Source organism: Balaenoptera physalus, assembly GCF_965194825.1.
Source record: "Balaenoptera physalus genome assembly, chromosome: 21".
In the NCBI taxonomy this organism is placed as follows: Eukaryota; Metazoa; Chordata; class Mammalia; order Artiodactyla; family Balaenopteridae; genus Balaenoptera; species Balaenoptera physalus.
This window is the reverse complement of record NC_138902.1, coordinates 15,479,079-15,506,497: the sequence shown is the minus strand read 5'-3', so window position 1 is coordinate 15,506,497 and position 27,419 is coordinate 15,479,079. Positions and strand designations below refer to the sequence as shown.

General features: G+C 42.0%; 1 long non-coding RNA gene across 1 annotated transcript; it reads left to right on the top strand.

Moving 5' to 3' along the window:
- Positions 1 to 117: 117 nt before the first annotated feature.
- On the top strand, positions 118 to 26,480 carry LOC309651563. The gene is made up of 2 exons (XR_014258241.1): positions 118 to 5,891; positions 6,183 to 26,480. It is a non-coding gene; the product is annotated as an uncharacterized lncRNA (long non-coding RNA).
- Positions 26,481 to 27,419: the final 939 nt, after the last annotated feature.

Here is a 27,419-nt window from a genome sequence, read left to right as displayed (position 1 = left end):
GCGCACCGCGATGAAGAGTGGCCCCCGCTCGCCGCAACTAGAGAAAGCCCTCGCACAGAAACGAAGACCCAACACAGCCAAAAATAAATAAATAAATAAATAAATAAATTTATTAAAAAAAAAAAATCAATCGTAGAAACCACTCTGAGATTAGACAGCCATTTGTATTGGACTAACACTCTCACAGATAATACTTATACAATATTTTTTAAACCAACTACTTGAGGGTACTAGAGGGCGACCAAAAACAATCAGAAACTGATAGTCAAATTTTTTATATATATGTATGATTTTTTAAAGTTACTTTCCATTTACAGTTATTACAAAATATTGGCTCTATTCCCCATGTTGTACAGTACATCATTGAGCCTATCTTATACCCAATAGTTTGTACCTCCCACTCCCCCATTCCTATCTTGCCCCTCCCCACCTCCACTGGTAACCACTAGTTTGTTCTCTAAATCTGTGAGTCTGCTTAAAAGAGTCAAATCTTTTTTTTTTAATAAATTTATTTTATTTTATTTATTTTTGGCTGCGTTGGGTCTTCGTTGCTGTGTGTGGGTTTTTATTTGCAGCAAGCTGTGGCTACTCTTCGTTGTGGTGCATGGGCTTCTCATTGCGGTGGCTTCTCTTGCTGCGCAGCACAGACTCTAGGTGCACAGGCTTCAGTAGTTGTGGCACACGGGCTTCAGTAGTTGTGGCTCGCAGGATCTAGAGCGCAGGCTCAGTAGTTGTGATGCACGGGCTTAGTTGCCCCGTGGCATGTGGGATCTTCCCGGATCAGGGCTCGAACCCGTGTTCCCTGCATTGGCAGGCAGATTCTTAACCACTGTGCCACCAGCGAAGCCCCAGAAGAGTCAAATTTTGAAGGAAGGGAACTCCCTTGGGTCTGTTTTTGCCCAAGGATACTCTATTGTCCACAATGCATGAGACATCTAGATGTCAAACAGAAAGCTTCTGACTTACTGGCTTCAGGAGTCAGGAAATGGACTTTCAGAGGAGCTGAATAGTAAGAGGAGAAATCTTGAAAAAGAAAAAGTAAGGTATAAGAGATCCTCCAAATCTACATATAATTCCACCCAAATCCTTGACCAACCCTTGAATGGCACATGTATGGGAGCGATTCTAAGGAAATCAATGGGAAACAATAGCTGTCAGGCTGAAAGAATGAGCCAAGATTTCAACTCTTGCCTGCCCTGGGGGAAACAGTTTGGATTTTGAGCCCAGCCCAAGTAAACTACTTGCTAGGACAAAAATAAACATTCTTCAAAGGAAGATAACAGAATCCAAAGTCTTTACAATGTATCATCAACAAAGTCTAGTTTACAATTTTTTAAAAATTATTAGAAGGGGGGGGAGTGAGGGTGAGAATAAACAAACAAACAAAAAAATGTGACCTAGAGTCAAGGAAGAAAAATATTGTCTATATAAACCAATGTCTAGATGACCCAGATGTTAGCATTAGCAGACAAGAACTTAAAGAAACCATTATAAATATGTTCAAAGTCTTTAAGTAGCTAATGCCATAATGAAAAAAAACAGATAGAAATCTCAGTAGAGAAATAAAAACTATAGAAAAGAACCAAATGGAAAAATTTTAATTAAAAATTATAATATCAGAAATGAAAAGATGACTAGATAGCCTTAACAGCATACTGGAGACAGGAGAAGATAAGGTCAGTGAGCTTAGTGATAAATCGTTAGAAAGCATCCAACCTGAAGGGAAAAAAATAAAATGTTTTTGAGAAAGGAACAGAACCTCAGTAACCTTCAGGACAATATCAAGACGTCTAATATACATGTAATTAGTGTCCCAGAAGGCAAGGAGAGAAAAACCAGGGAAGAATAAATATTTAGAGACATACAGTCAAAAAATTTCCAAATTCACGTGAAAAACAAACCTGTACATCTAAAGAGGTCAGCAAATCCTAGGAAGGATAAATAGGGTGAAAAATTACACAGAGGTAAATTATAGTAAAAATGTTGAAAACTGGTGATAAATAGATAATCTTGAAAGTAATCAAAAAAAATAATATATTACATACAGAGGGACTTCCATGGTGGTCCAGTGGTAAACAATTCACCTTACAATGCAGGGGACACAGGTTCGATCCTTGGTCGGGGAACTAAGATCCCACATGCCGCAGGGCAACTAAGCCTGCGCACCACAACTACTGAGCTCTCAGGCCTCAACTAGAGAGGCTGTGTGCCATAAACTACAGAGCCCACGTGCTCTCGAGCCTGCACACCACAACTAGAGAGAAGCCCGCATGCCACAATAAAAAGTCCGTGCACCGCAATGAAAGATCCCTCATGCCTCAGCAAAGATCCTGCGCGCTGCAACTAAGATCCGATGCAGCCAAAAAATAAAATAAATTTCATATATATGTGCATGTGTAGATATATATATATATATATATATATATGACATACAGAGAACTAACAATAGGACTTATGGCTGAGTTTCAAATAAAAAACACTGAAAGCCAGAAGACCATGGAAAGACATCTTTAAAGGGTCAAAATGAAAAAAAAAATTATCCCAGAATTCTATAACAAATGAAAATATATTTTTGAAAGTGATGATGATATACAGACATTTTTAGAACAACAACAACAAAAAAAACTGAAAAAGAATTAATCAGCAATGAACCTGAACTACAAAAATGCAAAAAGAAGTTCTTCAGATTGGAGGGAAATGATAACAGATGGAAATTTGGTTTTACTGGGAAGAAAGAATAAAAAGCACCAAGTGGTTTACTGTGGGCAAATATAAAAGACTATATTTTGTTTCTCTCTTTCAATTTCTTTTGAAGGCATATAATTGTTTCAGAAAAATTATGACACTCTATTGTAAAATTCTTAACATATATAGATGTAATATATAAAACATCAATAGCACAAAGGATTCAGGAGAGAGAGTTAGTAGACCTGTATTCTTGCAAGATCCTTAAATTTTATGTGAAGTGATAAAATATTAATTCTAAAGATACTTTGATAAGTTGAGGAGGCATTTTGTAATCCTTAGAGAAACCTCTAAAAAATAATGCAAATGGTATCTCTTAAGAATCCAAAAGAAATAAAGCTGGGGGAGGGAGTCAGGAAGAAAGGGAAGGAGGAAGGGAATAAGGGAGGGAGAGAGGGAGAGAAGAAGGAAGGAAGGAAGGAAGGGAAGAAGGGATGAAGGAAGGGAGATTTGACTGATTTTCACAAAGGAAAGCAAAAAAGGAGAAAAAAAGGAAAGAAAAAGCAGAAGGGGTAAATAGAAAACAAGTGTCAAAATGGTAGATCTAAATCAAACCATATCAATAATTACATTACATGTTAATTGACTAAACACTCCAATTAAAAAGCAGAGATTGTCAGACTGGATTTTAAAACCAAGATCCTACTATCTGCTGTGCATAAGAGATGTATTGTAAATCAAAAGACACAGATGGGTTGAAAGTAAGATGACAGAAAAAGATGTACTATTGCAAACACTAATCATAAGGAAGCTGAAAAGGCTATATTAATACCAAACGAATGGATTTCAAGAGAAGAAGCATTACCAGAAATAGAGTGATTTTTCACAATGATTAAAAGATAAATTATCAGGAAGACATGACAATCATAATCCCTATGCACTTAATACAGAATTTCAAGCTACATGAAGTGAAAACTGACAAAATAAAGAAAGAAGTAGACATAGTCATGATAATTGAAGGTTAATACCATTCCCTAACTATAAAACAACTAAACAAAATACTAAAAATATAGAAGATCTGAACGACACTATCAACCATCTTCACCTAATTTTCATTTATAGAACACTCCACTCAATGATGGCATAATATTTCAAAGGCCACACAAAACATTCACCAAGATAGACTATATACAGGGCCAAAAATCAAGGCTCAATACACTTCAGAAAATGATAGGGGGATCTATGCAGCATACTTTCATGTCTACCACAAGAATGTGAATACAATATCATTGGATTGTAGCTTAATGCAATAATTTTTGACCATATGTATATGTATATATATACATACACACATACATATTTTAAAATATGTGTGTATTTTATTTGATAAAGCAAACAGGGCAAAATGTAAACAATGGGGAATCTGGTTTAAAGATATATGGGAGATCGTACAACTTGTCTGTAAGTTTGAAATTACAAAAACAATTTTTTGATACCATCTATAAAATAGATAAACAACAAGGATTTACTGTATAGCACAGGGAACTATATTCAATATCTTGTAATAACTATAATGGAAAAGAATCAAAAAAGAATAGAGATAGAGAACAAACATATGGACACCAAGGGGGAGGGTGGGACGAATTGGGAGATTGGGATTGACATATATACACTACTATGTATAAAATACGTAACTAGTGAGAACCTGCTGTATAGCCCAGGGAACTCTACTCAGTGTTCTGTGGTGACCTAAATGAGAAGGAAATCCAAAAAAGAGGGGATATGTGTATACATATAGCTGATTCACTTTGCTGTATAGAAGAAACTAACACAACATTGTAAAGCAACTATACCCCAATTTAAAAAAAAACAAAAAACAGCTCAAACTATAACAAGCGGTGAATACAGGTGCATCATACACTGTTTGGGAATGTAGGTATGGACTCAATGGAGGGCAATCTGGCATTACCCATCAATAGCTGAAATCCCATTTCTAAGAATGTGTCCTAAATATACACATTTGTGTGATGCAAATGTTTGTGAACAAGAATGTGTTTTGAAACATGGCTCCTTAATGGTAAATACAACAAACAAAAAATTTAAAAAAAAAACTAGAAATAACCTAAATGTTAGCCAAGAAAAGAGAAGTTAATATATAACTGATAATAGGTATAATGCAATCATTAAAAAGAATGAGAGTTCATACGCTTCCAAGAAATACTAATTGAAAAACATAATCAAGAAGAAAAAGAATATGAAAAAGAATATATATAATGTATAACTGAATCACTCTGCTGTACAGCAGAAAGTAATACAACACTGTAAGTCAACTATACTTCAACAAAAGATAAAAAAGAAAAAGAAAAAAAGGAATATAGGTATATACATATATATGTATAACCAAATCACTTTGTTTTACATCTGAAACTAGCATAATATGGTAAATCAACTATACCTCAATAAAAAAATTAATTAAAAATTAAGAAAAAATTTAGAAAGACAAGAAAAAATTTTTGAGTATCCCTATGTTCCAGAAAACAGGAAATGAAATATTTTAAAAGATACAATTTACAACAAAATACCTAAAAATAAGCCTTTATGGGGAGAATTATAAAACTTTGTTAAAAAACATCAAAGAAGACCTAAATAAACAGAGTTATACAATATTCATTAACTATAAGACTCAATATTGTAAAGTTTTAAATACTCCCCAAAGTTTTTTGTGGGGTTTTTTTTTGTTTGTGTGTGTGGGGGGGGTGTTTTTGTTTTTGATTTTTGTAGATTTGGTGCTATTGAAATAAAACCTCCAAGAGGATTTTTTTTTGGAACTTGATAAGTTGATTCTAAAATTCATATGGAGATGCAAAAGGCCAAGATTAAGCAAAATACTCTAGTAGAGGAATAAAAGGTAGGAGAACCAGCTCTACCAGACAGCAAGACATTATAAATCTATAGTAATTAAGATAATATAATAATGCTACAGAAGAGACCTCCATGTATACGGTTGCTTGACCTAAGACAGAGGTGCCACTGCAGATCATTGGGCAGGATTTGTCAACAGATGATGTGAAGTAACTGCGTATCCATTTGGAAAAAGTTGAATTGGATCTCTCACTCACACCATACACAAAAACCGAATCAGGAGGGACTAAAGACCTAACTATGAAAAGCAAAACAATAGAGATTTTCAATCAAGATATGGAACCGTGGGTCCCAAACTACTCACAAAGGTGCCCTAGGACACTGCATCAAACTCACAGTGGTGCCATGGGATATTTACCTTTTTGAGGGAAACACAGGTATACTTGACACTGTACAAATGACCAGCTCTAGATGGTTTCAACATTAGATCAAGCTACAGTCCCTTCAATGGCATCATATCTTTGCCAATCTGAGTTGTCAGCAGTTGCCGTAATTAAAAGCAAATGCTCCCTAAAAATCAGTATGAAACAGGAAACCTTATTCCGAGGTTTGAGAAGTTGGGCAATGCCAAACAGGCTCACATGTCCCCTTAGTAAGTGATTGCAATTATTTAAAAATGAAAAATACATTATCTCTTCTTTATATGTGTATTATCTTTTCAAATGACTACAAAGTAGCTAGAATATAAACGCTTGGTAAGTTGTTTGGACCTAACTACCTAATAAACGGAAGTGTTGGGTATTCTTTTGACTTAAGCATACAATGAAAAAATAACTGAGACATTAAAATGAACCATGAACTGAGAAAGTTCAGAACTTCTGATATAGAATAAAATGTGACCTCAGAGTAGAAAAGAATTTCTTAAGTGGGAGCCATAAAGCACTAATCATAAAGGAAATAAAACATAAATTCAAAATCCCTTAATATTAAGGACTTCTATTCATCAAATGACACCATAAAGATACTGAAAAGGCAGGTCACAGAGTGGGGGGAGATATAAATAATGAATAAACCTAACAAAAGACACTCTCCAGAATATATAAAAATTCCTACAAACCAATAAAATAAAGACAACTTTATAGAAAAATAGGGAAAAGGCTATTCACAAAATAGGAAATTCATATGGCAAACAAACTTATGAAAAAGTGTTCATTCTCACTACAAATCAGCAAAATACAAACTAATGCACAATGACAAGCTAAAACTATAAAACCTCGAGAAGAAAACATAAGAAAAATCTTTGTGATTTCAGGTAGGCAAAAAAATATTTTAGATAGGGTACAAAAAGCTCAAACTATTAAAAAATTGATAAACTGGACTTCATCAAAATTAAAAGCTTCTCTCCAAAAGATACACTTATGAAAATAAAATATTAGCTACGGACTGGGAGAAAGTATTTGCAAAACACGTATCTGTTAAGAATCTGTCCAGAATATACAAAGAACACTTAACAACTCCCTTGTAAGAAAACAACTAAATTTTTTTAATAGGTAAAAGATTTAAACAGAAGCTTTACCAAAGTCAACATAGAAATGACCAATAAGCATGTTAAAAGATGCTCAACATCATTGACCACCAGGGAAATATAAATTAAAATACAGTATCATCACACACACTAGAATAGCTCAGATTAAAAGGACAGAATATACCAAGTGTTGGCGAGGGTGGGAAGCAACCAGAACTCTCACAGACCCCTGGTATGTAAAGTGTATACTGGAAAAAACACTTTGCAAAACTCCTCGGTGGTTTCTTCTAAAGTCAAAATTACACCTACCCTACGACCCAGCAGTGCCACTCCTACATATTTGTCCAAGAGAAATAAAAGCCTACATCCACAAAGAGACTTCTACTAATACATTTCAAGAGCTTTATTCGTAATTGCCCCAAACTGGAAACATTCCAAATGCCCTTCAACAGGAGAATGGATCAATTGGGTTATATTCATACAACAGAATACTATGCAGCAGTAAAAAGGAACAAACTACTGATACATCCAACAGCACGATGCTCTCAAAAGCATTCTGCTAAGTAAAAGAAGCCAGACACAAAAAGAGTCTTTTCCGGATGATTCCATGTACTGAATATCTGGAAAAGGCAAACCTATAATGACAGAAACAGATGAGTGATGGGGTGGGTGATGGGGTGAAGAACTGACCACAGAGGGGCCTGAGGGAACTTTGGAGTGATGGAAACGCTCTATATCTTGGTTGTGAATACATGACGGTATACAGTTGTCAACAGTCATCCAACTGTACACTTCACAAGGAGGAACTTTATTGTATGTAGATTACACCTCAATAAATCTGATTTCTGAAATTTGAACAGAGGAAACGCACGCCGCAAGCACAATGAGAGATCCTTAAGTGACCAGATTGGCAAAATTTTAAGTCTGTCGATAGGAAATGCTGGCCAAGGAGGAAGAGTTGTAGGCGCACGCACAGACGGGGTGCTCCGGAAGCGGCTCTGAGCTGGAGCCTGGTGTGGCAGGAGTTTATGAGGGACCAGCCTCTAACACAGGGCTGTGGAGCCCATCAGCCTGGCCACGCCTTTGGTCCCCACCCAATGGTCATCAGATCCGGGTGGTCCCGGGAGGGTGTGTTCTAGGGCAAGAACAGCTCTGTGTGGAGCTGACCCCAAAGTGGCCGAGCTGGGCAGAAAGAATTTCTGGAAGGGGGATGCCTGCAACCCACCTTTGAGTCCCCCACAGGAACAAGCGCACCTCTTGATTGTGTTGTGACCTAAGACGATCATTTTGGACACTAGTTGGGTAAAGTTGGAGATGTGCCCACCCTGTGATGCAGCATTCCACTTCTAAGTCAGTATCCCAGTGATACACATACCCGTGTGTCCTGAGATAAATGCCCATTGCTGCCCTGTTTGTTTGTCATGACCCCAAACCAGAAACAGCTCAAAAGTCTGTCCTTGACAGAACAAACAAGTAAATTACAGTATATCCATATACTGGCATCATCAGTAAATGATTGTACATCAATAAAATTATATCCATAGATACACATAAAATGTATACAAAGAAAAATGAACAAGCTATGGCAACAAGATTCACATGGGTGAATCTCATCACCATAATGAAGGCGCAAAAGAGTACATACAGTCTGATTTCCTCCACGTCAAGATTTCAAGTTGGCAAAACTAAACCCTAGGGTTTGGGAATAAATAAATGAATAAATTATAATTCTATGACGAAAAGGGAGGAGATGGCTTTCACAGAAGTCAGGGTAGTTACTCCAGAGGGAGAGCGAGTTCTGATTAGGGCGGTAGCACCAGAGACAGTAACCCAAGTTTCAGCCATCTGTGGGTGTTCGCTTGATAATTATTATTCAAGCTGCATGTATGTGCGGGGGTACTTCTCTTTTTACTTACTCTATTTCGCAATAAAAACAAGGGGAAATGGCACACACATAATGGTCCACAGAACTGGGCAAGTTTGGCCTGAAAAAAAGAGAAGGCTTAAGGGTCGTATAAAGGTCACCTAGGATCTAAAATGCTGTCCCACTGAGCCCAGAAATAAGTTCAGCCATTCCCTGGGCCCGTGCAATCCCAGACCGGGCATGAGTAATCTGGAACAGAGGGCGGACCAGGTGACATCAACTTCTCTTCCAGCTCTGAGGTCAAAGGTACAAAGAACTAGGCCTTGGTAGGGAACTGGGAGGAGCCCAGGCTGCCCGAAGCCAGGAAGCCATTCCACATAAAGGAACAGAGGATGAATGAGCACATGTTTATTTTTAAAATAAATGTCAGTTAATGGACTCTCGCCATGTGAGTTGACTTAGTCTGCCATTTCTACTTGGGGAAACGCCTGCTTTTACACAGAGTGCAGTTTCCAGCTGAACCTGTTCTGCCTGTGTCCCCTCCAAGCTCTAGGTCCTGGGAGAGGCCCAACGCCTCCCTCCAAAGGTGAACAGCACTGGGGCTGCCCAAGGTGGTTCCAGCTGCCCTGAGCCCATCAGGGACCATGCAAGGCCTTGTCTTCTGAGCACTGCCCCATGCTGACCACCATCCAGGAAGATGCAGTGCAGGGAGACCCAGGCAAGGGATACCAATACCACTGCTGTAACAGGGAAGAACAAAGCTGACTCCATACTGGATCTGTTTCTTTTACTTTAACCTTTGTGTTCTATTGCTTTTGCTACAAGTATGTTGCTAATTACCTGAAATATACAAGATAGCCCATTCTCAAGGCTCTGACCTTTAAAGGTGTAACACTTTTCCATTCATATAGAGATAAAAAATTGCACAACAGAGAATAACATTTGTCTTGCTGGAGGTTTACAGGAACTTCAGTGACCCAACCTACTCGGACAGCTGCAAGAACAAAGGATTCTGACCCCAAGAGGTCTGCAACAACCAACCACACCCCCTTCCCTTTTTGCGTAAGAGAAGCCTGAATTCTAACTCGAGTAGGATGGTTCTTTGGGACACTAGACCACCATCTTCTTGGTCTGCTTGCTTTCTGAATAAAGCCACTATTCCTTGCCCTAACGACTCGTCTCTCCATTTATTGTCCTGTCGTGCAGCCAGCAGTTAGAGCTTGGACTCGATAACACCACCACTGATCATGATGGCCAGCACAGGCTGTGTGTTTTGCCTGCATTTTCTCATTTAAACAATCAAGCTCTGGGGCTTCCCTGGTGGCACAGTGGTTGAGAATCTGCCTGCCAATGCGGGGGACACGGATTCAAGCCCTGGTCTGGGAAGATCCCACATGCCGCAGAGCAACTGGGCCCGTGAGCCACAATTACTGAGCCTGCGCGTCTGGAGCCTGTGCTCCGCAACAAGAGAGGCCGCGATAGTGAGAGGCCCGCGCACCGCGATGAAGAGTGGTCCCCGCTCACCACAACTAGAGAAAGCCCTCGCACAGAAACGAAGACCCAACACAGCCAAAAATAAATAAATTAAATAAATAAATAAATAAATAAGTAATCAAGCTCTGTTATGCCTTCAACCCACACTGCCGTATTCACCATGACTCAGAAGATGGACCCACCCACATTTCCCATAGCAATCAGGAGTCGTCTGGCAGAAAGTGAGTACGCATCAGTTTGGACCATCCTTAGGGTGGGGGTGATATGGTCCTTATTCTGGACCAACAGGAGCAGCCCACTGTCTCCCACTGCCACCTCCTCTCATTTCCTTGGCTGCCATCTGCTTCACTTGTCAATAATAACCTTCCCCGCTGCCCACCATATCATAACCAACATTAAGGCAGCACCTCCTGGGGGTGAGATACAGAACTAGAAGCTTCTCGTGCGTATTTCACTTATTCATCCTACCACTGTTTTACTGGTGAGCAAACCAAAGCTCAGAGTAGTGAAGTAACCTAGACAAGGTCACACAGCTAGTGAACAGCAGGCGAGAGTTCAAATGGTTCAAATGACCTTATAGCCCCAGTGCTTCACTATATACTGAGTTCCCCTCCAACCACCCACTCCTACTCCATACCCTTCCTATATGGGGAAACTGACTTCCCATGTCCTCCAGCAAAGGCCCACCCAACCTTCCAAGTCTAAGTTCTTATCTTGGCTATTAATTGTCATCACCCTGCCTGACTTCCTTAATAAAACCAAGAGCTGTTCTCCATCGTACCCTGGAAGAAATATTTCCTACCCATTAAAAAATGGAATTCACGCCTTCTCTCCCTACTCTTTTTCCTTCTTAATTTTTGTGAAACCCTTGTTTGTGACAGAGTGTGGGTCTCTTTCCCACAAAGGTTCATTCTGTATCTGCACACTTGCTTAGGGAGCAACTGATGGAGCCGGTGGCTACGGGTGTTCTGTGGCCATACTGGTCAAGAGTGGGCAAAACCCATGAAAACTCAACGAGTCCAGTGACTCATGGGCGAAGACTATTCAAGAGCTCACAAGTACATGAGCTGACAGCTTCCTAGGAACCCACCAGGAGTGCCAAGAAAGGGTCATAGGTCAGTGGGCATGCTCGCAGCACTACACGTCAAGCTCTCTTGGGTCTGGAACATAACCCCGCCCCTTCCCCGCCCCCCCAAGCCCAGGTTCACTTTCACCGAGATCGCCACCACCCCAGTCCGGCGTGACTCACTTGTCAGCGGATTTCTCTGCAGAAAGCTCTTAGCAGTTAATTTCTGGCTAATATATTATCCTTCAGCTGAGCCCTACAGAGCCATTAGCTAGGAGCCTGACACGACTGAGTGAAATATTGTCTAATTTATTATCTTATTACTCCTCTGGAACAGGATCAATTAATTACCCATTAAAGTATTTCAGCTGTGGAGATTTATGAGGGGCCCTCTGCATTTTAACAAATGATTAGTTATACATGTTTGTTTGCTTGAAGAGCAGAGACCAGCAAATGAATAGAGGCGATGGAAAAGGAGAGAGGAGGCGAGGGAGAGGGTGCAGCAGAGGCAGCTAATGGATCGCCCCCGACTCGGAGAAAATGGAGCAGTCAATGACAAGAGTTATCGACTCGTTCACTTGCGGTTTTGAGATAACCATATGTACGGGGGAAGGGGAGGGGGCGCCGAAAAACCCTCACTCAACTGCTTTTTCCATTCAATAAATTCGCTTCGGAATATATTGGATTGGGGTTTGATGGCTATTTCGTGTTTTGCAGAGTGCTGACACTGGTATGATTCAGTAATTATTGTTTCTTTTAAGTTATTGCTGTAATTTTGCTCTCTAAGATCCCAATCAATTTCTGCCTCTCAAGGGCACGCTTGAAGAGCGATATTTGAAAACAGCCCTCTGATAGATTGTGCGGCTAGACAGTGGCTGAGACAAATAGCCTAATCTGGCACAAATTAGCTTGGCTTCCACAGATAGTTTTATACAGCGATGTAAATTACATTGTCAAGCCAAGTCACTTTTCTGCTTAGAGTACAGCTAACAAGGAACCATGGAGACGTTATCGGTGCAGCCGTGCACTCCCAGGGCTGCTGCAAAGCCATTTGTAAAGGGAAATAGAGAGAGAGGGAGAGAGAGACTTCGGGTAACAAAAGCAACGTGGTGCAGCAGAGTGAGCGGGAACAAGGAGGCGTGGGTGAAGCTCTGAGTTCTCTTGGTCAGGACTGAACTAATGGGCCCACTGGAACGGGAGACTACCGAGTGTGTGATGGGCTGGTCCAATCATGGGAGAGATGGGGGAGGCCGGGCAGGCTCTATTGCGAGGACTGGAAGCAGGAGAGAAAGTGCTCTGCTGGGAAACAGGGGCAGAGAGGAGGCCACCTGAACCCCAGCCTCCTTCCTGCCTGGGGAGAGGGTCTATGCTGGCCTGTAAGCAGAGGAGGGGCTGGAAGAGCGGCTGAGCTGAACTGAAGGGGAAGATGAGCTGAGTGAAGCTGGAGGAAAGTGTGCCGCGCTGACTAGAAGGCCAGGCTGCCATCCTTGGGAGGTGTTGACCTGCTGGACCAGGCTCCGGGAAGGGGGGCTGGAGCCAGGGACCACTCAGCGGGGATCCACCCCCAGCATCCCTCGGGAGGTGGGAGTTGGTCCAGCTGGGAAAGAAGCTCAGAGGTGCTCTTCCCGGGCTGGGCGTGGGAAGCATCCCCATCCTTTGTCTGATGTGGAACTTCTCTGCCAGGCCCTCTGGACTGGCTCCCCGTGCCTTGGCCATCACAGGCCCCATGTTCCTCATCCCCACCCTTCACCCCAGATAGATTCGTCCCCTGCACCATCCTCAGCAGTCCATTCCTCCTTCCCCTTCTTTCTCTCATGCCTAGCACCTGGGTCTTCTTGTACCAGAGAGATCTCCACTTCTCTGTTCCTCTTCGCAACCTGCACCCACTCCAGGATCCACTCAGAGCCTGGCCGTCATTTGGCTTCTGCCAAGTTGGATTCCAAGTTCTCAGAGGCCTGGCCCTGAGCACCTTGTGTGCTGGGGTAGGAGCAGGCCTAGTCCCGGGGACCGTAGAACCCACTCTGGTATGTCCAGGGGAGAGAGGGTCAGTGGGGGGCTGGCCAGGGTCATGCCAGGGTCCAGAAAGACAGCGGTGAGTGTGGAAACATCCCATCCACACACCACACTTAAGCCTCGGCCTGGATGGGCTGCAGAGGCCGCTGTTTCTTCCTGGCCCGAGTCCCCACACCAAAGGGATTGCAGGGTTTGGGTTTTGAGACTGTGCCCTGTGGTCCTCCACCCCCAGTTCTAAGCCGGCACTGACATCATGGCCAAAGGCCGAAGACCATCCTTCCTTGTCAAATGACTGACAGACCTCTCCCATAGACAGTGATGAGGACACTTACCGGGAAGACTTCTCAGGGAAAAGAGCGTCTCCACAAACATGCTGGGCTCTTTGTCTGATCATGGCCCAAGAACATTTGCTGCTTTAAGGAAAGATTTGGCTTTGAGTTTAATTTAGTTTCACCTACCTATCCGGTTATCATCTAATATTTCTGCACTGCCCTTAGCCAGATGCTTCCCCATTACTGCTTAGAACTTAACTTATTCCTCAGTGACTGCAGAGGGGGAGGTTAGTATTACTAACAGCTTGGTTTCTTTAGAAAAGGAGAGTCACATGCATAGGTGACAAAAATACAGCCTAAGCAAGAATGATGTTGACTCGTCTCATCCAACCTGATAAAAATATTTTTGACAAGCAGAAGGGCACATTTATTTATTTAACACTACCGTATGACAGATAACATAGATGAGACGCTTTGTGTAACTTGAGTTTTCTAAATGAATTAAGGTAATGCTTTAAAAATAAACCCCAAAATATATGATAGCCCCAACACAATAGAAGTCTGTTTCTCACTTAGACTAAGTCTAGAATGGCCTCCCTATTGTGTGGGGTCCTGCTCCTCCAAGCAGTGATTGAGGGGCCCAGCATCCTTCCACCTTGTGGCTCCACCACCTTCAATACATGGCTTCTAACTCCCTTTGCTCTTCTGCGTCAGGTCTGAAAGGGAAAAAACATGGAGGTTTATCCATGGGAGGTTTTCTTATGGGCCAGTTCTGGAAGCACATTGCAGGGCTTCTGCACACATCAAATGGATGAGAACCAATCAGAGATGCACTCCAGAGGCAACTGCTTGGTCCTAGCTGGACAGCTACTTACCATTTTATGCCCTTCATTCCTTCCTGAAGATTCACTTTTCCATCTGGTATTATTTCCTTTCAATCTAAAGAACTTCCTTAAGCATTTGGTATAGTGTGGGTCAGCAGGTGATGAACTCACCTAATTCTCATTGAGCTAAAAATGCCTTTGTTTTGCTTTCATTCTTGGAAGGTATTTCCACTGAATATAAATTTGGGTGGACAGGATTTTGTTGGGTTTTTTAACCACTCTATAAAGATGATCTTCCATTATTTTCTTGCCTTCACCAAGTCACTGTCTCCCTGTATATAATGAGTCCTCTTTCTCTATCTGCTTTCAAGATTGTCTCTTAATCCTTTGGTTTTTCATAATTTGACTATGATGGGCCAAGTCATGGTTTTCTTCATATTTATCCTGTTTGGGGTTTGCTGAGATTCTTGAATGTATCAATGTGTCTTTTATTGAATTTGGAATATATTTGCTCATTATTGTTTCAAATATTTCTTCTGCACTGTTCTCTCTCTTCTTTTGAAACTCTAATCAAAAATATATTAGATATTTTGATGTCTCACAGGTACCTGAAGTTCCACTCTTTTGGTTTGTTTTTTCCTCTCTGTTCTTAAGATTGAATAATTTATATTGATCTGTCTTCAAATTCACTGACTCTATCTCCATTCTGTTTTTAAGTCTATTCCATGAATTTGACTTCAGACATTTTACTTTTTACTTCTATTTGTTCCTTTTTAAATTTTCTAAATTTTTCCACTGAAATTTTATGTTTTTTCATTTATTTCAAGCATATTTTCTCTCAGGTAATGAGTATAGTTATAATAACTACTTTAAAATCCTTATCTACTAATTCCAACATTTGGGTCAAGTAGATGTCTGTCTTCATTGATGGCATTTTTCTCTTGAAAATAGGCCACATTTTTATAGCTCTTTCTGTGCTTAGTAGTTTCAGATTATATTCTGGATGTTGTGAATGTCGTGTTGTGGGTACTCTGAATTTTGTTACATTCTGCTGAAGAGTGGTAAGTTGCTATTATTGTTGTTGCTATAATAACAATTAAGGCAATAAAATTGCTTGGACTCAAATCGCAAATTCTATCTCTTGGGTGGCAGCTCAAATCTCAGTTCAGTTCTGCTATTTTTAGCTGAGCTGCTTGGATTCTACCCCATGCATGCTTGACCCAGAGATCTGAGTGGAGTTTATATTTAGCAGCTGTGGTTGCCCAAAACTCTGTCATCTAGTTCTTTAGGCCATAAAGACTTCAGGTTTTCTGTAGGTGCTTTAGTTGCGCCCTGTGACGCTGATTGCAACCAACGGCCATAATAAATGGGAGGCTTATCCCATCCTATTCCCTCCTTCCAAGTGTCAATTGTGCCTTCAGGAGGCTGGTTTCGTTGTTGTTGTTGTTGTTTTGTTTTGTTTTGTTTTTTGTCCAGGGTTTATGGCTATTGTCCGTTTGTAGAAGGTTAGTCTGATAGAAGCCTACTTGGCCATACCAGAGGTAGAACTCTCCCAATGTATTTTGAGAGGAAAAAAAAGCCAGCTGTTTCGATAAAGCCATCCCTCATAGTTCCTTGTCGTACTGCATTTCACAGAACTTCCCCAAACTTTCAAAGGTGAAACAGGAGTGTTTGTGGTGGGGATGAGGAAGGGACAGAATTCAACTATAAATGCAGACATTACTGGATCTTTAATATGTCAACAAGCATTTATTGAGCACCCACCATCTGCCAAACAGGGAATTTCAACCAGGGCTCGTAATGGTTAGTATATGTCAAAGTTCTTCCAACTCTGATTAATGTGAACATATTACAGGGTTATTCTGATCACCTGAGGTGTAATTAATAATAATCGACACTATTTTGAGTACCAAATTTATGCCATGCACTGGCTCTAATTTTACAAGGATTCATGGTTTTGGCATCTCTATTTTACATGAGCAGTGCTACGAAGTGGAAAAATAATCAGGTGTTAGATAGGCCTGGGTTTGAATGTTCACTTTGACACAGGCTAAATGACCACATCCCAGTGCAAATTGCCTAATGTCTATGAGCCTCAGTTAACTTACCCATAAACTGAGCATTCAAAGTTTTCATAATGATAAGAAATACCTGGCTCATAGTAGCTACTATTCTTTTTACAGAGGAGAAACTTAAGATCAGAAAGTTTCAATAACTTGCTCACCATCAGAAAGTTATTTTGCCACCTAATAAGTGTCATCACTGGGTTTTAACATCATGTCTCCTTACTTTCTTTGCAGTTGACTGCTTTATCTCCACAATAACCACCAATTATTGAGTACCTATTATGTCCAAAAACTATCCTAGGTATTTTACATACCTAGAGATAACCCTAAAACTAATCAAAAGATAATACAAGACCCTCAGATCAGGCAAATGCTTCCTCTTATGGAATCATCAGAATTATAGGTCTTGAAGATAGTTCTTACTAGCCAAGAGTTAAGGTCTTCCGTTAGGAAAAGCACCTCCCCCTGATGGAGCTGCCATCCATCCCAAAATGTCAGAGAAAGACACACCAGCTGTTCTCCTAGAGCACAGGTTCTGTAAATAGCTACCTGGTACCCACTTGATCCAAGAATACATTTTTTTAATTGAAGTATAGTTGATTTACAATGTCGTGTGAGTTCCTGGTGTACAGCAAAGTGACTCAATTATACATACATATACAATTCTTTTTTTATATTCTTTTCCATTATGATTTATAAATCCAAGAATACATTTAGATGGCTCAGAGGGGTGGGGGAGAGAATGGAACCTGGACAGAGGAATATTTAAAGCTCCCTCAAGCCAATGACAGAGCCAACAGCCCTCTGGTCCCTATTGTGCCTAGGAGAGTCAAGCTGGGTATTATTCATACATTTTATATCTTGCATTTCAATCAAATTCTGAGCTACAATAAAATTTCCTTTTTCAAGCCTGTCATTAGTGGGTTTAAGATTAGTGAGGAGTATATACAGACCTCCCACACCCACATAGTTATTCAAAGTGATCGTTGAATTCACTTAAAAGCAATTATCTAGTCTCTCAGACAGACTCCACTTTTCTCCTGTACAGCATAACATGTTCTATTGTTCCTATTTATTACCCCATAATTTTTGACCTACATGTTGGTGTTAAATCTTAGCCACATTGCCAGACCTACTGGTATATCTACTCATGCATTTGTCTGTTCAACAAATAATTACCAAATGCCTGCTTATGTCAGACAAAGAAATTAGAGATATGTATAGCTGTGTTTCATGATCTCCATCACAGCCTAATACAGCAGACAGGGCCCCGGCTCTGCAGTCAGGGATCTGGACTCAAGCTCTGCCTCCTTTATTTTCTAAATGGAAGACCCTAGTTAAATCATTTAACTTCACAGAATCTCAATTTGCACACCTGTAAAGTGGGGACAATTTACCTGACATCTCTAACTAACAGGGTCTTGCAAGGTTCAAATGAATTTACATAAACAAAAGCATTAAAATTATAAAATAGTATCTAATGTAAGCTAATAGTATTATAATTAAATATTCTGTATCATTTGTATTTATTGCTATTTGTTTCCTTCACTTTACATTCCTAATAATTTTCATAGGCAGAAGCTGCTGTTGCCATTATTGCAATAGGTAAGCAGGACATCCTTACACAAAGGCTTTGCATAGAGGAGTAGTGGGTGAAGGGGTAAAGGAATTATTTGAAGATAGCATGTTTTTGATGAATACTTTCATTAGTTTTACTCATCCAATAAAGGTAGCCCAGCCTTCTTGGAGCTTACAACATAATCACAAACCCAGATACTAGCCATTTAATTATTGGTTTGGTTAGTGTTAGGAAAGAAGAATTACAAGGTGCCATAGGAGCCCAGAACAAGGAGAGGGCCCGAGCAGAAAGGAGGAAGGCCCCACTGAGAAAATCATCCCCAAACTGAGCTCCAAGGAGAAATATTTAGCCAAGCATGGAAGGAAGCAGGAGGAGTGCTCCAACAAAGAGAGTAGTATGTCAGAAAGACCAGAATCAAGGGATAGCATAGCTGATTTCAGGAGCTGAAATAAATCCCATATTTCAGAACTGGAGAGAACCAAGACCAGAGAAGCATGAGATCAGCCTGGTGACACTGGCAGAGGTCACATCACGCTTGATCTCTTAGAGCACATTACAAATTAGGGTTCATGAAAAGCTACTGAAGGATTTTCAGCGTGAGTAATATTTTCATATTTCCATTTTCATATGTAACGTTGACATGGAATGGGAAATAGATCTGAAGACCAGTTAAGAGCCTATCGCAATGGTCCAAGAAAGAGATCATGGTCTGTTGCACTAAGCTAGTGGCAATGGGATAAACAGAAGTGTCTGGATCAAATATATTTAAGAGACAGAAAGGACTAGAGTTAAAGATTAGATGTGTGGCAACGAGAGAAGAGGGAAGTCAAGAATGATTCCTGGTTTCTGGTTGGAGCAACTGGGTCGGACAATGATACCTTCTGAGAGAGGAAATTGCAGAAGGAGCAGGTGTGAGGGGAAGATGACAAGGTGACTTTCGGGGATGTTAGGTTTGAGGTCTCTGTGGCAGACATTGCTAATTGCCCTCCCAATAGTCACTCGGGTGGTTGGGGGCGAGGGAGGTGAAGGTGCAAAGAAGCTGGATCTGACCAGTCACTTGGATAAACTTGGTCCTTGTGCCTCGGGTCATGTTAATTGATTTGCTTCGTTTCTTATCATTCTATGGTGGGTGGATGTAGCACCACATTCCTTAGCTTAGCTTGCGATGAGGCATGGCCACGTGAGTTGGGTGTGTCAGTGCCGTGTACAACCACTGTCTCACTTTCTGAAAAGGAAGCTGGTTGCCCTCTGCTTCCTCTTCCCCCTTCCTGCCTGCTGGATCACAGTGCTTTTGAGACATTGTCACCCTGTGGAAGAGGACAGTTACCCTAGACGGTGAAGTCACAGGATAGAAAGACAACTAAGTCAACATCATGGAACCACCTGCCCTCCCTGGAATGGCCGGAAACTCTGGACATGATGTGAAAGAGAAATAAATTTCAATCTTACTTGAGCCACTGGATTGTGTGTTCTGTTTGCTACAGCCGTGTAGCCGAGTGGAGCTGTCTGGTAGAAAGTTGGATAGAGTCTCAGAAGAGCTGGAGAGTCCTCTGAACATAAAAGTCTATTGAAGCTGTGGCCAAGAGAGAAAACAGGGTGAGAAAGCAGAGACTTGGTCAAAACTCTCAGGACCCCAACAGGAGGGTCAGGTACCAAAACCCAAGCTGATAAAGCAACCAGAAAGGTGAGCAGCCCCCAGGGGATTGTGATGTTGCAGAGGGAGTGTGGGCAATGCTGGGGCAGGTGGGGGGAAGCACTCAAGGTAAGCATCTGTTTGACTTAGTGTCTTGGAGCTCAATGGTGACCTTGGGAAGAAGCTTCAAGGGCATGGAGGAGAGCAGAAGCCATGCCCAAGCGGACTGAAAGGCAACGGAATTGACGAGTATACATAGCATGGACATTCAGAAAGTTGTGGCTAGAAAGAGAAAGAAAGAGGTGGCCAATCGAGAGATGACGGCAGAGGCAGCATTTTTTAAGATGGAAGAGATTTGGACATGCGTAAATGCTAAAGGTAAAGGAAAGCATGAATGTAAGTCATGGTTCTACATCACAAGAAAGTGAGAAATGATGGGATGAGCTGGAGTACGTGGCAGAGCTGAAGGCAGAGAAAAGGACAAAAATGTGGCTTCTATTTTAACAGAAGGGAAAGATTTTTTGATGCGACCACCCAGGTGTTCCACTAATCTGAGTCAAGGTTCACAATCCCTTTTTATCATCCCATTAGACAAGCCGGTCACCAGATCAGTCAAGCGCGACTAATAAGAGTTTTTGAAGAAACATTTATAATAATGATCTAAATTTTGCAGAGTTTTGAAGCCACCCTAATTAGTGGATGCTGGATGTTGAAAGTGTCTACATTTTATTATACGTATTAGTATGCATATACAAAAGATAGGCAAATCCCTATTAGAAAGTTAGAATAAAAGCCCCTTGAAGGCAGGAAGGTTATACAATTTTTGTCTGAATCCTCAGTCCTTAATGGGTGTTCAATGACTGTTTCAGGATTCAGTTAAGTTCAAATCAGACTTTACAAAAGAATTATTTTTCTTTACCAAAGGATTCACTACTAGGTACCTACAAATAGCCGTTAAGTCTGGTGTATTCAAAGTTTGAATAGAAACTTACATGGAAATGTTGCCTCTAAATACCTTTAACATTTTGAGTTATTATTACTGCAGACTCTAGCCACTCCAGTATTTTAGGGACATATCTATTAAGCAAAATCAAGAACCCAAATCCTCACAAATCAGTGAGAAGAGGTATAGCCCATGGAGTGAGGGAGGAAATACCAAGGACCCTAACCTGACTGGCCAGTTGGATAAACTTTGTCCCTGGGTCTCAGGTCATATTAATAGACTTAATTTCTTATGATTCTATCATGGGTTGACAAAGTCCAGGGCCTACCTATTTATCTTGCCCCTGAGGTCAGTTTCTCTTTGAGGCCAAGAAGTGATTATGGGAAGGAAATATGCAGCTCGACACCCTCTGGCGCCAGTGTTTACTAAAGCTCTCAAACTCCCACTACCATGTCCTTGGTTTCTGAATTGTTAGTCTATTCACCCTGTCTGCCCCCTGTCAGAAGATGTAAGTGGGACACATTGACAGTTCCTGGCGAGCTGTGTTTCCCTCTTCTGGGTCACTGCAGGTAACCCTCGAGAACATAGTTTGGATGATTTGGTTGATGAGAACCCCAGCCTTGGCTTTATCTGCCTTCAGGAACAGACTAGACAAGTGATGGGGAACCTAGAAACATCGAACTCTAGAGAGAGAGGATCCAGTCCAGTCTCTTCAATTTGTAGAGGAGGCTGTGAGCTAAGTTGGGAAAGCAATCTGCCTGAGGTCATGGTTAGCAGCGGGGCAGACACTGGGGTAACTTCTCCTGGCTCCTGGTCCCAGGTTCCCCTGAGCGACCTCCAAGTTGACACATTTGGTCTTCAAACATTTGGTCCCAGCCATTTCTCTCTTTTTGACACAGGTCAGAGAGGAAAAGAAGGTACACATCTCTGCCCACATACTTTAATTTTTCCTAAGGTAAGAATTCGTTTGGGAGAGGACCTGCCCCTGAATGACATATACTTTGCATTTTTCCATCCTGTTGTTTTATGCAAAAGCCTCCAGGAGGTCATGAAGACTTGAAAACTCACCCTAATTTAGCATCTTCATACCATCCTAAAAAAAAAATCATTCCCTGGGGACTTCCCTGGCGGTCCAAGTGGTTAAGACTCTGCACTTCCAATGCAGGGGGCATGGGTTCGAGCCCTGGTCGGGGAACTAAGATCCCACATGCCATGTGGCACAGCCAAAAAATAAATAAATTTAAAAAATAAAAACAATCGTTCCCCAGTAGCTAATCTCGCCTGGGCCCTCTATTCCATTTTGCAAATTCATCTTCTCATAGCAAGGCATCTAGGCCTTCCTTCAATGTCTGCTCAGTCCACCGACCTTGAAGACAGCCAGGGAGCCAAGTTAATCCTTCAAGAAAGAATCACACCTGAGGGACCCCTTTAACGTCTTCCAGGCATTTGCACACCTATATTTATATGTGCATACATACGCACACACAGGAAAACACACACACACACACACACACACACACACGTGGCAGCCAAGCGAGCCAAAAAGAAAATTTAAGAAAAGGCCCACGCAGGAGAGAAGAAAATGCCCCTTTATATCTGCAGGCCGCCTCCAGCAAAAGCATTCCTAAAGACGATCGGTTAAATATATTGCTGCCATTACACTCTACGAGAAACACATTCCATAAAAACGAAGGTGCTGTAAATTATACAAATATGATGCTAACAAGCCAGGAAACGCGCCGCTAATGAGGTCAGCGACAGAACTCCCGCAGCGCCGCAAGTCACGTGTCAATCCTGCACGGGAGGCCCTAGAACCGCATCGGGTCAGCATTTTCTGAGCGCATTTGTAACCTGCTGTTTGGTATATGGTTACACAGGTAGATAACAAGCCTCCACTTCTCCCCCCTACATTCTCCCCACCCCCGTCTTTGTTTACGTGTCAAATATCCAAGTCACCAGACAGGCGCGCTCTGCGTTAATGTACCTGACTATTACAGCCTATTGTTCTCCTGCTAAGAGGAGAGAATTAGTCACTCAGATGTGTAAATATTGGTTGCCGTTTTTGAAGCACTGCAAGCTCTGTGTTTCTATCAGGCCTGTTCCTGGAGGAATTATGCATGCTGTTGGCACCGGGTTTTGTACACACTGTATTTGTTAAAGCTCTAAAAATCAAATAAACATGTTCTCGGCTCCTGAATTATTAGTTCATTCACCATCTTTCTCCGTTGGGGGGGGGGAGCAATAAACACGCCGAAATGTGGCATTTAGGAACTGCAACACGATTTCTGCTTGGCATTTACAAGTTGGAGAACAACCCGAAACACCAATCCCCGTGCCTTTGTCACACGGCCTTCAGCTCAGAGAGCGCAGGCGTCTTCGTGATGGATCCTGACCTCTGGGCGATCCAGACCTTCCCCTGGGGTCGGTGGGCAGCCTTCACTTCCGGACACATGTCAGATGCGAGGCCTGGTGCCCCCAGAGCTCCAGAGCCGAGGGCAGAGTCAAGGGAAACCCACACTACACAAATTCGGAGGCCAGAGCCACATCTGGTAAGAGCAATCCAACTTCCCCCTCTGAATGTTCCCAACTCTCTCTCTAGTTCCTACTCTGCACCAGGATTACTACGACCGACCCCAAGATGGAGCTTGGGAGCATTGCTCAGAACGGTTCACCCCATATGATCCCGCAACCCAGCAGCCATTTGGAAGAGAAGAGAGGGCCGCCAATTTTATGGACCAAGCCCATAGTTTCTTTTTTTTTTTTTAATGTCTAAACAATAGTGCTTTATTGGTAAAAGGTTAGTTTCAGTGGATACAACATTGCTGTGTAAAATAAGTTTTCAAAATACATTTTTATAGGGAAAGCTTATCTCTTAGTAAAAGAGCAATTATCTATTAGCAAAAGTATTTAGATTTGGGCAGCAAGACAAAAGGGAATTTAAAAGTTTAACAGTGTAGGTCCACCCCCCCGGCCCCCCAGCCATAATCATTAGGTGGCAGCTAGCACTAAGTAGTAGTTTTACTATATAGAAGCCCATAGTTTCTGGACACATTTTTTTCCATTCCAGAATCCAGGGCAATTAAGGTTTAAAACCATTGAGGGTGGGTGAAGAGAAAAGTGAGAAGTTCAATGTGAGATGCATGAAAGAATGTAAGTGAACATTTAGCGGATAAATATGATCACAAAAATATCTCCTACATCCCCCAGCGTTAAGCAAAGCATTTATGGTTCAGATTCCGCTCAGAGCCAACAGCGGGGGTGGAAGGTAGTTTTGTTCTGAACCGCCTGGCCTAGCCCTAGTCTCAGACACCTGTTTATACTCTATCACGAAGGTTTTATTGAGTCTGTTCCCCCCGGTCTAGGGGCCCTGCTGTGGATCTATTTGTATACACACATCATAGGTTTTGGAAATAACTTCAGCACATAAATGCCATTATTTCCAACAGAGTTGGTGTAAACCATATTTACTACTCAAACGCTCGGCTCAAAATCGAGCTGCAAGGAAACAGTAGCAGCAGTGGTAACAACAAAGAAATCCGTGACAGCTACAAACCACAACCACAAATCAAACAAATTCACAAAGAGGCCTTGAGGTGAGACGCACAAAGCAGAGGCAAGATGGCAGGCTGGGCAGCGCTCAGTGCATTCGGAAGAAAATGGAATTAAAATCAAAGGAACTCCCTGCTCTAAATTAAATACAGAATACATGTGGGGTGCATACAGGGATGTAGAGAGAGGGGAAGGTACAGAGGGAGAGGACACAGTCAGAAGCACTACCATAAAAATCTCAATAGTCTGTGTGATCATAGGCATGGGAATCTCAGGGTCTGTACAGGGAGCTCCAGAGCTGTTACTGACACTCAACAGTTACCTAATATCCAGCATCGTCCAAACAAGAGGAAACATCTTATGGGCAGCGTTCCCACAAGTCAAGACTCTCCCTTCCCTTGGGGGTGGGAATGGTCTTGCAATCAAGAGAGAGAAAGCCAGCAAACTATTATATATAAGAGGGATAAACAACAAGGTCCTACTGTAGAGCACGGGGAACTATATTCAATATCCTGAGATAAACCATAATGGAAAAGAATATAAAAAAGAATGTATATATGTATGTATAACCGAGTCACTTTGCTGTACAGCAGAAATTAACACAACACTGTAAATCAACTGTACTTCAATTTGAAAAAAAGAAAAAGCCATCACACCAGAGCCACACCCACACCCCATGTGGGAACTTTCATTCATTCTTTTTTTGGTTTTCTGGTATTGTTTTTGTATTTAGTATATTTGATTTACAATATTATATTAGTTTCACTGTACAACACAGAGGTTCAATCTTTTTATAGATTACACTCCACTGAAAGTTATTACAACAAAATGGCTATATTTCCCTGTGCTGTATAATATATCCTTATTGTTTATTTTATTCATAGTAGTTTGTATCTCTTAATTCCCTACTCCTAGTAACACAACATTGTAAATCAACTAAACTTCAATAAAAAAAAAAGAAAGATCACACCAGAGCCACACCCACACCCCATGTGGGAACTTTGATTCATTCTTTTTCTTCTTTTTTTTTTGACAAGCATTTACTAGGCACCTACTATGTGTCTGGCTCTGGAAAAGATAGAAATATAGCTAAGACATTATCATCTAATTGGGTAATAGAAATGTTAAATAAGAAAATGATGGTTATACAGGAAAATGACAATAGCTTTTCAGAAAAAAAAGTCTAAAAGGAGCAGCATATGATTGATGACCAAGGGAGAGGGTAATAAGAGCTTTAGGTACTGACCAAGTCCCAAATGAAGACAGAGCACTACAGGCTGGGGTGCTCCAGGAAGGGCTTCAAGGAGGAGGTGGGCTTTGAAGGCAGACAGGACAGAGCTGGGCAGAACAGAGAGAAGCAGAATCGATGCAGAACAATTGTGTGCGGTAAAGGCCAGGAGGTGGGAACAAACTTGGCGTGTCTGGGGAGCCTAAAGTGACCATTCTGATCACTATGCAGATTTGTACAGGAGACTAGAGGCAGGTAACGTTGGAAAGGTTGATTGTTTCTATTGAGTGGCAACCACACTAATGTTAAAGATTTGGTCATGGTTGAAAAGGATCTGTAATGGACACAAGGCAGCCTTCAATAGAAGGGAAACCCATGTTCATACATTCTACATAAATTTGCATCTCGGGAGAGTGAGGCGATGCAGGAGTAGATGCATGGCTGTGTGGGGAAGAGGGGGATGCAGCCGTGTGTGTGCTCACTCTCCAACCCATGTGCACTGGGGTCCTTTACGCCCCCTCCCTCCTGGAAAGCCCTGGACCAGTGTAGTGTACTTACAAACAGCCCTGCCGCCTCTCAGGCAAATGTTCCTGTTTGGGGGCTTCCCTGGTGGCGCAGTGGTTGAGAATCTGCCTGCTAATGCAGGGGACACGGGTTCGAGCCCTGGTCTGGGAAGATCCCACATGCCGCAGAACAGCTGGGCCCGTGAGCCACAACTACTGAGCCTGCGCATCTGGAGCCTGTGCTCCGCAACAAGAGAGGCCGCGATAGTGAGAGGCCCGCGCACCGCGATGAAGAGTGGCCCCCACTTGCCACAACTAGAGAAAGCCCTAGCACAGAAACGAAGACCCAACACAGCCATAAATTAATTAATTAATTAATTATTTAAAAAAAAAAAAAAACTAGCTTTAAAAAAAAAAAAAATGTTCCTGTTTGGGGCAGGTGGGGGGAGAGTGGGAGACAGAGACAGGGATATGATTTCTCCAGACCAGCAGAAGGTACTTGAACTCTGTGGGAAGGTCAGTTGTTTGGAATGGGGATGAGTTCAGAATTGCCATAACCCAAAGCAGACAAAGTGTGAAATATGCATTTTTCTCTTTCATTTTACACCATTTTTACCAGACCTCTGTGTCGATGCAGCTAGCAAGAGCCCTTGGCTGGAGCCCTGCAGGGTTGGCAGATTTATTACGGAATTCGAAAAAAAAATGAAAACAGTTCAGCTGTCTGACCAGGTAGAAGGGATTATCTCTACTTGAAAGAAACCAGACCAAAAAAAAAAAAAAAAAGACTTGTGCTGACGAAGAGAAGAATTCTGCCCAAAGCGGTGTGCCCTGCTGCAGCCCAAATTGCTGCTAATTCTTAAAATGGTTCTTAATCCTGTCTCCAGCTGGGCTACGAGAGCCCAGCTGTCTTTCTCATGAGCATCGGGCCAGCTCTCTTTGTGGCAAACCCTCTCAAGTCCTGTCCCATCATCTCGAAATTGCCAGCCCGAAGCAGACTGGTGATTCTTGCCCCGGCCAAGGAGGGCCTGGGCCCGGGCCTGGAAAGCAGCCCCCCGCCCACAGGGGGCACCTGTAGGACCTGGGTCTCCAGCAGCCAATCGCCACCAGAGCTCCAGGCTCCCAGAGAAGCACCCCGTGGAGAACACTTGTACCTGGACCTTCCCCACCCAGGGCCCAGCCCAGGACCAGCCCAGCCTGGAGTCCAATACTTAACCCCATCTTCACAAATAATAAGGCCGTCAGGGAACCGAAAATGGGGCGTAGGGATTTACAAAACGCTCACACCATCTCGTTTGGCCGATTTTCCATTGTAA